General features: G+C 40.3%; 4 non-coding genes across 4 annotated transcripts; 3 read left to right on the top strand and 1 right to left on the bottom strand.

Moving 5' to 3' along the window:
• The first annotated feature begins 2,845 nt into the window (after window positions 1-2,845).
• Window positions 2,846-2,959, top strand: LOC132896184 (U5 spliceosomal RNA). The gene has a single exon (XR_009655957.1). It is a non-coding gene; the product is annotated as a U5 spliceosomal RNA (small nuclear RNA).
• A 5,386-nt stretch (window positions 2,960-8,345) lies between these two features.
• trnar-ucu (transfer RNA arginine (anticodon UCU)) lies at window positions 8,346-8,435 on the bottom strand. The gene is given in 2 exon segments: window positions 8,346-8,381; window positions 8,399-8,435. It is a non-coding gene; the product is annotated as a tRNA-Arg (tRNA).
• A 2,332-nt stretch (window positions 8,436-10,767) lies between these two features.
• Window positions 10,768-10,956, top strand: LOC132897266 (U2 spliceosomal RNA). The gene has a single exon (XR_009656297.1). It is a non-coding gene; the product is annotated as a U2 spliceosomal RNA (small nuclear RNA).
• Window positions 10,957-12,410: 1,454 nt separating this feature from the next.
• Window positions 12,411-12,492, top strand: trnas-gcu (transfer RNA serine (anticodon GCU)). Its single transcript has one exon. It is a non-coding gene; the product is annotated as a tRNA-Ser (tRNA).
• The last annotated feature ends 3,195 nt before the right edge of the window (window positions 12,493-15,687 follow it).

The following is a 15,687-nucleotide window of genomic DNA, read 5'->3' as shown; positions in this document are numbered from 1 at the left end:
GCAGCAGCAAGTTATCAAACATATGAAAAGAAAAAGACACACTGTGCAACATAAAATAGAATTAAAAAAAGAACAAGCTGACTTTACAATATACAGATAAAAATGTAACAATTAAAAAAACCTATATATGCGCTTTGTACATGTGACTGTGCATTAATAGTGCTAAAATCAAGAATTGTGATAAATGAAGATAAAAACTGTGCAAAAGTGTCAGTATTGAATGGAAGACAAATAAATAAAAACAAATCAACTCTAACAGTGCAAATGACTAATGACAGTAAACCCAAAATTAAACCTGTTCAGGTAGCTTTTTTTTGCCATGACCCAGATTCAAACGAGGGTTGCTGCAGCCACAACGCAGAGTACTAACCACTATATAATCATGGCAAACTACTCAGGTAATCAGACACTTGCTTGCAAGACCATACCACTCATGATTTTCAAGTTCTGCTCCGGAAACAAAACCTCCCCCTCAGACTAACCTGAGAAACTAAGTCTGAAATTGTTTCCATGGAAACATGAAAAATTAAAATTTCTCAAATTTCTTAGTATGAAAAGGCACATCTACGTCACCTTCTTAATATGTATACCAAGTTTCAAATCCGTATCATGAATAGTTTTGGATATATGCTCCGGAAACAAACATTGCTCTTAGAAACTAAGTCAAAATCTATTTACGTAAAAATTTGAAAAATACTTGAGAAAGTAGCCAGAATGTACAGTCCACAGCCCACTCTACAATTGACACACTGCATTATTTAAAATGTGTGTCCTTTTTTTGTGAGGCAAATAGTAAACAGAAGCTAACTGCAGTTAGGAACTAAAGTTGTGAGTGATGTTCCAGTAGGGTCTGTGGGCTGTTTTCTGTTTCCACTGACAAAGAACTGACTCTGGGGCCAGGAAAAACGGTTCCAGGCTAGCACTAACTCTCTGCTGGGCCAGAGGAAAGAACCGCTTACGTCAGCGGGGGGGGCGGAGTTGTTAAGACCAACAACAATAACAAGACCGTGAAAGATCGCCATTTTTAAGCGACGAGAAGCAGCAGCTGTACAAACGCGAAGTCATCCATTATTATTATTGTTGTTGTTGCTGCTGCTGCTTCTTCCGTGTTGTTTTTGCTTCGATATTCGCGCCAAGGTTTATGCAAACGTAGCGACGTAACTGACGTATACAGTGATGTAACTGACGTATACAGCGACGTAATGACGTGGCTTCCCTTAGCACCGCGAGCTACGGAAAAGCAAACTGGTTCTCAGCTGGCTCGCGAGTTGAACGAGTTGTGAACCAGCACCAGCCCCGAACAAGCCCTGGAACTGATTTGGTGGAAAAGGGGTAACAGAAAGGCCCCCACCAGCCTCAAACCCAGAACCTTTTTGCTGTGAGGCGACAGTGCAAACCACTACATCCGCCTGCTGCCTAAGTTAATAAATTTTTAAAGCCTCCCCGTCAGGGAATCGAACCCCAGTCTTCCGCATGACAGGCAGAGATACTGTCTACTATACTAACGAGGACAATGCAATGGCCCTCATTTATCAATCTAACGTAGAAACCAGCGCAGATCAAAGTGCAGAAATCACCATATGACAGGTCTCACGTGTGATTCATGAAACGTTTGTATCTTGCCAGTCACAGTGTAAGAATGATTGGGCATTGATAAATGTAGTGGATGAAAACCATTGTCATTTAAATATCACAATCCTAAATATTATCGGTTTAGAGGCCTTGCTCCTTGACTTTACGACATGGAGAAGCGTAATATGGTCAAGAAGAGAAACTTATCTGCCCTCAGAATAGAAGCTTCAACATCACAAATCCAATGGAATAAATTATTTCTATTTGGCAGCCTGAACAGTAGCATCGCAGGAAGGCAGGAAAATGTGGTATGGAAAGCACTTAGGTGGAGTAAAAATGTTGTGTGTTATTCCTCACCTCATGCTTATGGAATGGGATGTTCAACAAACTCATCAGACTGGTCAGGTCTCCTATATTACAGTGTCATATATAATCACATACAGACCCAGTCTACCACAGAAACAATATAAGCAGCCGTTCGCCAATGAAAATACATTTCTAGAGATAACAAATAGTGTTAGCTTAAAGTTTAGAGGCATCTATGATCTAATAATGATGCTCTCAATTTTATAAAATTAAACTTTGCCTTAGGATGTAGCACAAGCGAATATTTTTGCCTCGAGCCCCACGAAAAAGTTGTCAATAATTATTTCGGTTTTCAGTCCGGTGATCAGAATATTTTTAAAGAAATATTGCTGCTGGCTCATCCAAGTGTAATACTTCATTGAAATGTGTTTTGAGTTGTTTATTTGTATGTTGGTCACATTTGGCTTGTGTTTCTAAACTTATACTTTTGTAATGTCAGGGTTCAAAGCTCACATAGCTGCAGTCACGTGACCGCGCCTTTTGATATGACCTAGCGTTCCGACTGATTCACAAATCACAACAAAAGAAGGAGGACAAGGACAGAGACTGAAGATCTTAATTCATTTACTGAAAGAAAATAGAAATATTTACTAAATGAATGTATGGTGTGAGTAAGGCAATTAATCAGTAGTGTTAGACAGTGCAAGCATGTGATGATAGTGTAGTGAAGAGCTGTAACATGAAAGAAAAACCAAATATAAAACAAAGCCACAACAAATAACCAAACCCAAGACAGCAGGTGATGAGCTCCAAGCCCCCGCCATTTCCCAAAGGCTCCTCCTTTTAAAGGAGATCCCAGGTGTTTCCGTAATGAGCTCCTCAGCCACAACTCCAAGCATCACAGCGGCAGCGCTGAGAGTCTCCCAGCCTCCAATCCAGTGTCACTAACCTGATCCAGTGTTCAGTGCAGCTCAGGTTTCTCTGCTCTGACCGCAAATCTTTCACCTTTTACTAAAGATTTCCGGGGAGAGGGATGTTAATGAGCTCAGCTTATTTTTGCAGGCTTTGCTCTGGTAGAGCTGGACATGTTTCATGGTCAAATGTTAGAAATATCAAGCCTTTTGCATGGAAACCACACACACACACGGTGACGTCTCTCTTCAAAAGGATCCAGCTGTTGGGGGCGGGGTCTAGCTGTGTTTACCTTTCTGTTACCTTTCTTACCTTTCTACCCAATCAGAGTTCAGTGCTATTTGGCTTGAAGAATTCTCTGCGATTCCACAAAAGGTTAAAATTGTCTATGAAGTTTATACCAAATAAAAAATAAGTTTTTCCAAGCCAGGTGTTAAGACTGAAGAGTCTAGTAAATGCAAAGCTTCCCCTTGCAGGGAGTGGGCCACTGATAAAAGATTGTATTCTAATCTTATAGAGATCAGAAAAAAGTTTTCTGAAATCATCTTGGACAAACAGCTGTTCTCTGAAAACATCATTTGCTCCCACATGCACAACAATACGTTTGAAAGTTTTATGCTCGGACATGAGTTTCAAAATGCTGTCTTTGGTGTCAGAGATGGATACATTTGGAAGGCAGCAAATAATCAGTGTTGGGAGTAACGCGTTACAAAAGTAACGAATTACTGTAATGCATTGCTTTTTGCAGTAACGCGGTAATGTAAGGCATTACAGAAAAAATTTGGTAATATTTTACTCGGTACAAATGTCAGTAATGTGCGTTACAATGCATTTTTAACCTGGAATGAAGTGGTGGGTTTTTTTTCCTTCAAACAAATTCGCCAAAATCACGCGAGATCAGCAGAGGTGAAACGTCCGCACAAAATGTTTCACTTCCTTTTCCTTTAGGCTACTCAGACAGGAGCGAGAGATGAGTGAACCTGCAGCTGATCTAATGTCGGATAGCACATTCTCCAGATGGGCATACGCCCATTACTTTAAGTTTGTGAAAAATAAGGATATGAAGAACATCGTAGTCAGATGCACTTTGTGTGCTAAACCTAAAGAACTGTCCACTTCCCGAAATAGCACCAGTAACTTAACTAAACGGGGGTGGCACGGTGGTGTAGTGGTTAGCGCTGTCGCCTCACAGCAAGAAGGTCTAGGTTCAAGCCCCGTGGCTGGCGAGGGCCTTTCTGTGCGGAGTTTGCATGTTGCCCACGTGGGTTTCCTCCAGGTGCTCCGGTTTCCCCCACAGTCCAAAGACATGCAAGTTAGGTTAACTGGTGACTCTAAATTGACGGTAGGTGTGAATGGTTGTCTGTGTCTATGCGTCAGCCCTGTGATGACCTGGTGATTTGTCCAGGGTGTACCCCGCCTTTCGCCCGTAGTCAGCTGGGATAGGCTCCAGCTTGCCTGCGACCCTGTAGAAGGATAAAGCTGCTAGAGATAATGAGATGAGATGAGAATTTAACTAAACATTTACAGAGGTGCCACAGTAACATGAAGGAAGCAAGCGGAAGATGAGAGTGGTGATAAAATCACAAAGCAGCCAAAATTAACGTTCTCCCGCTCTGAGATGCTCCTTCAGACTCAGGAGGTTAGGACACTTGTGGTGGAGTATGTTGTTGAAGATATGCTGACAGTTTGTTTACATTTTTCCTACGGAAGCCGCGAGAGGCCCTTCATATAATCTTTTTTTATTCACCTTGTTATCCCGAGATAACGACATAATTAATTCAGGATCTTGAGAAAACAACACAACTAATTCGAGATCTCGAGAAAACAAAACAATTATTTCATGATCTCAGCTGGATCACTGTATCTCCGTCGGTAGAGACGAAGCCGGGCCAGTCTTCTGCGGAGGTGCCGTGGACTAATTTTGAAATTATCCCCTATTAAAAGACTTAATGCAATCTCTCCCTGTGTCAACCCCTGATCAAAATATTGCCTTATTAGGTGATCAATTATTCCAGACATTCTAATGACCAAAGTTGCGTCTATACAGAATGATAAATAGCCCCAAAGTCAGCATATCACAAGTCTCCTAGCGTACCTGAATGAACCATTTCTCAGCTCTTTACTCGAGATCATGAAATAATTGTTTTGTTTTCTCGACATCTCGAATTAGTTGTGTTGTTTTCTCGAGATCCTGAATTAATTATGTCGTTATCTCGGGATAACAAGGTGAGTAAAAAATGATTATATGAAGGGCCTTTCTCGGCTTCCATATTTTTGTCCTGTATAACTGAGGTTTTTTTTTTCTGGTCAGAAGTCAGACTAAAGTGATTGAGCTGCCTTTCCTTCGAGGGCTAATATGTCTAAGCACTTCAATATCATTAAAAGCACTTTGATTTTGTTATTTCTAATTCTGTTTTTCGAAATGTGACTGGGTAGCCTCATATAGCTAATAGTCATTGTCTAGCCGTGATTTAAAAGGCTTGTGGGTTTTTTTCAGGCCAGTTTTATTGTAGGCTACGATTTGCCATAATATGTTCATTTTTGTTAAATTTCTGAAATGATGGAGTCATATGCTTTAGGGCTAATCTTTTTTTTTTTTAGGAAGCATAAACTATGCTTAATGCTGTAAACTTGAAAACAATAAAGGCATAGAAATGCTAATCTTGTATCCTGTCATATCTTTAGACATTACAGTTCAATTAATGTTAATATGAATAGGCCTAAAGTTACAGTATTTCTATCACAATTTGCCAGACTTTCACCTTTTGTCTGCTCTTGCGATGAGTGTTCCTTGTATTGTGCCATCACTGTGGCTATTATATTCTACTGTTTTTAACCATAAGCCTAGCTCAGTCAGATACCACATCACCTTCCACTGGATGTGTGATGAGCTAATTGAGCGTCTTGAGCTACATTTAGATTGCCAAATCCATACTTCCAGTTATTTTGGTGAGAGCAACTTAAAAGTAATGCAATAGTAGTGTAATGCCTTACACTTTAAACACAGTAATATTGTAATGTAACTCATTACTTTAAAATGACAGTAACAAGTAATAAATAATGCAAAACAGTTTTGAAGTAACTTGCCCAACACTGCAAATAATCATCCCATGTCCTTTTAAATGTCTTACAGTGGAATCACCAAGAACAAGGGTTGTGGGATCAGGTGGTGTTACGAGCTGCTTTTTGCCTCTTCCCACAGCTCTTCGGTTGTGGTGCGATCTCTTTCTATGATGTGCTTGTTCTCCTGAAAATTCCGCTTCCACATCCCTGAGGCATTCAAATTTGTTCTGAAGCCTTATGGGCTGTGGATTTTCCATAAGATTGTAAATCCTATTGTAGTTTGTAGACCTGGCTCTATTTCTAATAGCATGGCTGTGGAGCATGGGTTGCATAGTATCAGAACGAACTGGTGTTGAGGTAATTACTCTCCTGTTTTTATTTTTGGGCCTGCCACCCATCGTGTGCCAGTTTTCTGTACTCACATTTTGCTTTGTTAGATCGATGCATTCATCCACTCGATTTGCAATGCCATCGGCCTGTCGGGGTGCAATCTCTGCATTCTCAGCCACTGTTTCTGTACTCCTTTCGTGAGATATCGCTCTTAGTTCATCCGTCTTGGGCAGAGCATCAATCTTTGATTCCAGGATAGAAATCCTCTGTTCTAGTTCTGTGCATTTTCTGCACTATCTCCTGGATTTTTTGCCCCCTGGCATTTTGTTTTAAAAGCTAACTTATCTTGTAAAGGTGAAAAATAAAATGAAGAAATAGTGGAAATTAAGTGAAAAAGTAAAATAAAATAAAGATCAAGCAGAAGCAAAGCAGAAGTAAAGCAAAGAAGCGTCCTACTCGCTTGAGTAGGCTCTTCATGTGGGGCCATCCTCAGCAGCAGCCAGTGGTTTTCAGGTGATGAGAACTCCAAAAAAAAAAGCTGACCAGTGTTTTTGGTTCTTAAAAAAAAAAAGTAATTTTCTCAACCTCATGCTTTTTCCATGGATATCTCATAGTCTTCTTGTCCGAAGTTTCCTAGCACTACATAGTCCAAAATTATAATTGTGTCACCAGGAACTTACGAATATGTGCAGCATGATAAGAATCCTTTAGAGTTTTAGCTGTAGTCTTTTTTTATATCAACTGGCTCACTGATAGAGAATTGAGCAGAACTGTTTTGAAGAAACAGTGAGAACTCACAAGCAATGAATGATACAGGCACCACTTTTCCTCAGTCCCAATATCTCAGCTCACAACTCTCTACCTTCAGAAGGAAGGTCAAAGGCCCCAGTGAGAATTGAAATCATCACCCCTGGTTTACAAGGCCAGTGCTCTAAACAGGCACCTATCTATTGTAGAATCAGCCCAAAGCAGAACCTTGAGGACCCTTTGCTGATCCTCGAATACCACTTGTCCACCAAGTCACCACTTTTCCACTGAGTGCTGGTTCTGAGCTGGTGCCTAATCTTGAGCCAGTTCTTGAAGTTTCCACAGCCAAAGAAACAGCTCTCAGCCAGGAAAACTGGTCACAGTGTGCCACCAAATCCTTGCTGGTTTAGAACCAAGAACTGCTTATGTCAGTGGCTAGGACTTGTTTTGCTGGGAAACAATCTTGAAGGAGTTTTTTTTTTTTTTGTACAACATTTAAGGGTTCATCTCTGAGAAACAACCAAAAACTCCACGAGATGACATGAGGAAGAAACCTTGAGAACAACCAGACTCAAAAGAGAACCCATCCTCATCTGGGTCACACCAGATGGTGAGATTATAAATAAGTTCCCTTCAATAACTTTGTGCCACATTGCCAAAATTTGCAACAGACCCCTTGCACCGATGTCACACTTGCATTCGCAACCGTTACTGCCCTTGTCCTGGGGGACAAGCGAGCTTTGTTTACATACTGAAGGCAAGCGATATTGAAGATGTCAAACATCTTCATGGAAGGAATCGGTCTTACACCAACAGAAGACTTTTGTCTCAGGCACTGCTGGGATACCATGGCTCCTGTTTACTGGCAGTCCCTTTTGGGCCAGATTTATCATCTTGGCATGGCTTTTCATCTCACGCTCTTCCACAATTATGGGTGGCATACTGCTTGCCTGTACTTCTTGATTGTAGAGGTGCATTTTTGTCAGCAATTGAAAGAAACCTTCAAGAGAGTCTCGAGAGCAAAGACCTGTGGCAGGACCTGAATCGGCAAGCCTTTAAATGCAACAAGCCTTCTCTGTGAGCAACTGAAATCAACATTCAGTAGAGTCTTTCATCAGGCGCTGCTGGGTTTTCTCCCACATGGAGAACGCAAGTGTGGGCTTTGGAGGTGTAAGCACAAATTATGGCAGGAGTGAATGTCATGAGTATTGTGAGGAACTGGAATTTCAGGTACAGCTTCCTTTTGGGCAAATTCATAGGAAGAGGTGGAACATGGTGATATTTCTGTTTGACTGGGGTCAAGAAAGAATTGCATCTCAGATGGAAAAGAGGGAATGGCCATATCCAAAGGATTTCGCCTCGGTCGACGATTTCGGTTGGAAAAAGCTTCCCTGCAGAGTGTATGCAAAAGGAAATGACTCTGGTGGGACTTGAACCCACAACCTTTGAATGGCTTCTCTGATGACCCTAGAAGTCCAACACGCTATCCATTGCGCCACAGAGCCCATTTTGCCCTACCTTCATGGTGTTTCCTCTCAGATTCTTTCAAATTCCTGGCTGGCCTCACATTTCCTGTTCTGTTCCAGTGCAAATCATAAAGGTGAGAGAGGACAGCCCTGACAAGTACCTCTACTCTACTCGAGGGGAAGATATCCGATACTGAACCATTTATGAAAACCCTCGCAGCTGGGGACCTGTACAGCACCTTGATCCACTCAACAAAACTGGAGTCCAAACCATACCTGTTCAAAACATCAAATAGATACTCCCACCTGATCAAATGCTTTTTCAGCATCCAGTGACACAGCAACAACCTTGCTTTTTTGTCATTTGCGTTAATTGTATAACATTTAGAAGCCGTCAGACACTGGAGTTTGAGTTCCTACCCCTGATGAATCCTGTCTGGTCCAGTCTCTCTCAAATGGGCAACACTTCTTTCAAACTTCTAGCCAGAAGCGTAGACAAAATTTTACAATCAACCCCAAGCAAGCTTATTGGTCTATAGAATGTACAAAGATCAGGAGATTTATCTTTCTTTAAAATCAGAGAAATATGGGTGAGATTTAAAGTTGGTGGGAGTGTGCCCCTCCTAAATGATTCCATAAACATGTTAGTTAAGTGCCCCACATCAAACTTTGCCATCTTTTTATAAAATTCAGGTCCAAACCCATCAGGGCCTGGTGCTTTCCCACTCTGTAGGGATTTAATGGCCTCCAAGACTTCCTAGGCTGTGACTGGCCTACACAGACCTTTTCTGCTTTCTTCAGATAGGGTAGGGAGATTAATTCTGTCAAAAAAAAAATCCTTAGAATTGATATGTTTTGACACTCAGATGAGTATAGCTTGAGCTAGATGAGCAAGTAGCCAGACTGATTTATTCCCAGATTCAAACAGTCTGTGCCTGGCATAAAATATTGCTGATTCTGCTTTTTGAGTTAGCAGTTGATCTAAAGCAGATCTGGCTGCTTCTAATTTCTTCAACACAGAACTGGAGAAAGACACTTTAAAATCTCTTTCCAAGATAGCAATGTCTCGATCAAGCTCCAACTGTTTTGCTAATATGTTCTTCCTCTTCGCAGTTGTGTAAAAAATGATAGACCCTTTGAGGAAGGCCTTGTCTGTTTCCCATAAGGTCAAGGCTGAAACCTCAGGTGAATCATTTGTAGAAATAAAAAGTTCCCATTGATTTCCTAAATATGTCAAAAATGCAGGATTGCTAAGAAGAGATGGATTTAAACGCCAATGTCTAGATAAAGGGCCATAGTAAAGAGGCAGGCGTTCTATAGAGATTGATGAGTATTCTGAGAGAATGCATGTGTTAATGGAGCAGGCTCCGGTTCTGTCAAGGGCTGATCTAGAGATGAAAATATAATCAATTCTAGAAAAAGAATGATGGGGATGTGAGGAAAAATGTAAAATCTTTCTCTCATGGATTAGTGACTCTCCATGTGTCAAATAACCCGAGGTCTGACCAAACCTCTGTTGTTGCTTTTGCCATTTTTGATGACAAAATATTATTTCCAGATATTATTTGTCAGGATATTATTTGTTTACTGGTGACCTTGTTAAAATAATAAAGAAAAAATATTTCTTTCTTTGCCCGACCTAACTTTTCCCCATTTCCTGGTTTTCTCCATGCTCAACAAGCAGCTGGACTGTTAGTCTGCAGTAATTCTTTCCCCTACTTTTTCATTAGACAGATCACACAACACTCAGCTGTTCCTTTTCAAAATTCAACAATCCCCACTTCCTACTTACTGACAGCTGAATCCTTTTGAAAAGAGACATCGTCTTGGGGGCGTGTGTGTGTGGGGGGGTCCATGCAAAAAGCTCAATATTTCTAACATTTGACCACCAAAAATGTTATCTATCTATCTATCTATCAATCAAAAATGCTCGTTGGTCAGACATTTCCCTGCCTGTTTGCAATGGATAATAAAGCTGTAAAGGTGTAAGAGATTGGCCAAGGCCAAATTACCCTATACCAGCTTTCTGGACCTCCAATACAGTTTCACTAACCTGATCCAGTATTAAATATAGCTCAGGTTTCTTTTCATTAACATATAAAGCTTTTGTGGTTTACTAAAGCTTGCTGGAGAGAGGCATATTAGTAAGTTCAACTGTTTTTTTTTTTTTTTTGTAGGTTTTGCTCTGGCTGAGTTGTATGCTTTTGGTAATCAAATATTAGAAATATCAAGCTTCTTACAAAGAATCTCCTCCAACCATTTGGTGCACCCCTGAGCTAATATCTTTCTTCAGAAGGATTCAGCTGTGTTCACCTTTCTGGATTTTAATATTTGGAAGTGGTACATTTAAAGCTCTTAACTGCAGCCAATTATCACTTTTCTGCCTTTTGGCTAAGATCAAATGTAGTATCTGCTCTTATCAGTTTAATATCTGATATGTTCTTTAAATGAATGTTATATTAAAGAGATTTTTAGAACAGGGAGCTGGAATAGGGGCTTGCTCCTTCTGCTTCATGCATCAACCTAGTATTGCAGTACCTCCAGGAATAGTGCCCTTCTTGAAAAAAAAAATCCTATGTCACTTTCGTGTTTGATGTGTTTTCTGAATGATGATGATCAATTAAATTTGGTCTAAAAATGGTCTCGTCGCATAAATCACCCGTCATTGTTAATACAATCACTGTCCACCATGTCTTCACACACTACGCCAGCTTGAGTTCAATGATTTAATTAATGACTTCGCTTTCCAGAAAAGTATGAAAGTGCCCTTGTAAGTTGACCCATGGCTGTCAAACTGAATGCGCAAAGCTGTGTGCCACTGCTGTTTGGGACATTACGTGTGTGAAAGGATGAAATGTTTCACATAGCCTAACATTTTGAGATTTATTTCTGAGAAGCAAGATATAGAGCCCTGCACTCCCGCGGGACAGTGATTTTGAAAGCTCATTGCGGGCGCGGGTGGGAGAGGTGATAAGCTGCAGTCCCGCTAACTAAAAACGTGTTTAAAATAAAATTTATAAATTATTAATTTATGTCTATCATATATAATTTGTGCTGGATATTTTATTTGGCATTAATAAAAACATTTTAAGATGCCTCAATTTGCAGATGTGGTCTAATCTCGTGTACGTTTCCGATTCCTTTCTGCTCTTCCGTGTTTGAGATCTCCGATCATGGCAGAAGAGCAGAGCTCCTCTCGTGAAGCTCACAGTGCTTCAGAAGTAAGTGTTGCTTTAAAAAGAGGTACATTGCTTGAAACGCACCCCTGAACGTGAGCTGTAGATATTTATGCTCAAATCCACTCAAAGTAGGGGGCGGGGCACCATCACGCTGTGTCTTTAAATTATATTAATTTCTTATAGGCCTACTTGTATTTCCTAGAATGTAAATGTGAGGAGTGACATATAAGCAATGTGCAATATTCTTAATATCCACTGTAGATTTTGGTAGGTGTGTTGGGTATCTCTGTAAAGCCTCAGCTGCGCATGCCGCCTGGCAAGGCGCACCCTCGCTACGTGCGCTAGGTGAAGGATCGGTCAGTGGAGAGCTCAGCTAAGCTCAGCATGTTTAATTCCCCAAGCCAATGACAAGAACTTTCGTGAGAAATAACGTGAACGTCTGCATCATGTGGGATTTGCGGGCGGGAGCAGGACAAAATATGGCAGGCGTGGGCAGGAGCGGGACTGAAAATCATAATTCTTTGCAGGAGCGGGACTGCACAATGCGGGAGCGGGCAGGAGCGGGACTGCACAATGCGGGAGCGGGCGGGAGTGGGACTGAAAATTCTGTCCCGTGCAGACCTCTAGCAAGATATTTTTCTTTGTTTGTTATCGCTCTTTGTTTTCACAAGTTAAAAGTCACCTGGATTCCAAAATGAAAACGAACGGTTATATACCAAATGAATGTTCTTGTTCTGAATACTAAAGAAACTTGTAGGCCTCGGTTATGTTCTTGACATGTTGTTCATTGACTCACTCATTCAAAGGCTTCTTGAGGCTAAACTTTAGCTAATCAGACGTGATGGCCGAGAGGTTAAGGCGATGGACTGCTAATCCGTTGTGCTCTGCATGCGTGGGTTCGAGTCCCACCCTTGTCGCATGTTCTTTTGGTCGGCGTAGTGGTTAGCACGGTTGCCTCACAGCAAGAAGTTTCTGGGTTCAAACCCAGGGAGGGCCTTTCTGTGTGGAGTTTATATGTTCTCCCTGTGTCTGCGTGGGTTTCCTCCGGGTGCTCGGGTTTCCCCCACAATCCAAAGACATGCAGTTAGGTTGACGTGGGGCGGCCTTGAGCAAGGTACTGAACCCCTGACTGCTCGCTGTGTGCTCTGGGCTGCTCACTGAGCTTGTGCGCGTGTTCACTGCTTCAGAGGCTGTAACTGAATTCATGCCACCTTTTCTAGTTATCTGTCCAAAGATATGTACTATTAATTCAGATTTATTCCCTTTGCAGACGTCTTGATTATTTCAACTGTTATCCACAGTGTCAAGTGGGTAATGATCTCCCTTATAAGTGCACACACGCACAGAGAGAGAGAGAGAGAGAGGTTTTGATCTGTGTGGTGTATAAAATAGAGTGTGAAATAAAAAACTGAATAAAGAATAGGGAGATTTTGATTATATGATCAAAATCTTTGTCTCTCTCACACACACACACAATATTAGATGTGCAGGAGAGATGGCATGAGGTTGTTGCAGTGCAGTTCAAGCACAAATCTGCACACTGGTGTCGGCTCTACTCTCCCGTTTGCTGCCCTGTGTTTGGTCTGTCTGGGGTCCTGGAGGCCGTGATGTGACCCATCGGTGGTTGCTGTGTCTGTATCGGGCCCCTGCCTGCTTCGCCGGTGGCTGGTGGGATGATGGGGTTTTTGCACTATATTTTCCTGTTCTTTTGTATTGCGATTGTTGTGTAGGTTTTGTCATTGCTCTTTTCTTTCTATTGCCCCTGTTGTTCTAATTTTTGTATCCCCTTGTTTCTTATACAGTCTGTCATTCCTGTGGGAATTTTTTTTTTTTACTTTTTTGTATGTCACATAGTTCTGTGTGTGTTCCATATGGTTTTTTTTTTTTTAAGTTTTGGTGTCTCCAGTATTGTTCTGTGGTGTAGAAAATGGTAATAGAAAAAAATGATAGAAATCACTGATACTGTATGAACCACATAATGATTTAATTTGCACTTTTGAAAATCTACTTATTCATTTGGTTCATTGCACATCTTGTGTTCATTGTTTGTGCACTGTTGTCTTTGTTTTGTTGTACTGTATAGCTTTTGTGTTGGTATAATAAAAAAACAGATTGTGTAAAAAAAAAACTGAAAAAAGAATATAAACCCCAAATATCCAAACTCGTGTTCAACAGAAGTCATCAAGGAATCACTGAACATTTTTGTGAAACAGTATTTTTCATTGAAAAATAAGAAGTACATTAAAAGGATGACTTAAAATCCAACAATCAAGACAATGATGGAATCAGTTTTCATGCTCTCATTATGTTAAAGAAGAGTTTTGCTTATGGATCCTCTCAGAAATGAAAGTTCGTATGAACAGAACTGGTAACTGGTGCCAATGTTCGGCTGTTACCAATGTTGCTGAAAGATTTTCTCCCATTGTTTAGTCTTTGTTCGCAGAAATATTTTTACAAGCCTTGAGACATATTGAAGCATTTAAGAATAATTCACCAATAAACAGTTTATTATAAAAAGAGGAAACGCTGAAAGTAGATTGCACACAAGCATGACAATTTTCTGATTTTTAAGTAAATATATAAAAGGTATAAGATTATAGTATGTGTAATAGTTGTACTGTGTATCCAGCAGGCTAATATATATCAGAAATTCTCAATATTGACTTCATTTCACTAAAACACACCTCACTGTGTAAAATCACTGTGGATTACAAAAAGCTAACACACAAATATCATTGTAAAATTCAGACTCTGCAGGATCTTGACTTTAGAAAGTGGGATGTATATGAACTTATTGAAAACTTGTTTAGTGCTTTTAGCAAGGATATAGCAACTCACAGCAACTCTTTACAACCATGGTGAGCAGAAAAGGAGCTCAGCAATCAACAGCAGAAGACCACACTGGGTTCCACTCCTGCAGCCAAGAACAGGAATCTTCAAATCAAGAACAAGTTCCGATTACACTGGCAGGTGAGTGTATATTTTTATTGACCTCTCAAACCATCCATTTATTTATTTTTAACTGATTATATCATTGATATTATATCATCCGGAATTGTGTAACCTTAGCAGTTGATCAGCCTTCAGTATAATATAACTGTGTGAAAGTTTTTGTACAGTGCAGTTGGATTTCCTGTCACTGTGGGCTGCAGAGCACAGTAGTATAGTGCAGAGTCTGATACAGCAGCAGAGGAGATGAGCAGATCCACTTTTTTATTCTTTTCATCCACTTCAGCAGAGAGACGTGGTGGGATTGAGTCACTTTTATGTCCACTTTGGGATATAAAAAGAAGGAACTCCAGTTTAGATTTTGTCTGTACCATTGCAGGTAGTTTCCTGTACCACTTGATTTGTAGCTGCAGGACAGAGTAAAATCACTGCCTTCATCTATAATTGTATGTGTGAAAAGTGGCTTTATTGAAGCTGCTATGGAGTCACCTGTCATGGAGAAGAGAGCATGCACATTCTGATTTTTCTTCCCACCACACAGAAGAATAAATCACTAATTCAATACTTAATATTTCTGCAGTGACAAAAAAGGTCAAAGTTAACTCACCGAGTGAAAGCCACAGACACATGAATATAACAGTGAACATGATGAATGGTCTCAGCTGAGTGAAAGTATTCTTTCTGTACTATGATATGTTCACATCATAAAGGTTCATGAAGCTCCAGCCCACAGCACCACATGACAGTGTCACCATTGTTACTGACAGATTGTTGATTCTCACTGAAGCATCCTGGCTTTACATTCAGCCTCACATGGGGAACCTGTCTTCAACTCTGACTGTCAGCAGAATTCATATAATTATGAAAAATCAGTCATTCTAATCTGTAAAAATATAATCTAATCAATACATTATTAAATGTTTAAATTCCCTGTTATATTTGTTTTATAAGTGGTTTTGCTGCATTAGGAGATTTGGCCTGATCTGAAATTGCTGTAAATAAGTATAAATTATGACAAATAATTTAGTATGACAAGTTATTATTACTATTACAATGTGATTGATTTATTGACTTTGTAATAATGAACCCTGATATTTCACTGAGGTGAGGAACAAACCAACTGCTGCTCTTTGTAATATTATGAAAGATGCCACCAAGCCATT

The sequence above is a fragment of the Neoarius graeffei genome, chromosome 1, assembly GCF_027579695.1.
Source record: "Neoarius graeffei isolate fNeoGra1 chromosome 1, fNeoGra1.pri, whole genome shotgun sequence".
In the NCBI taxonomy this organism is placed as follows: domain Eukaryota; kingdom Metazoa; phylum Chordata; class Actinopteri; order Siluriformes; family Ariidae; genus Neoarius; species Neoarius graeffei.
This window is presented reverse-complemented; position numbering and strand designations above follow the sequence as displayed.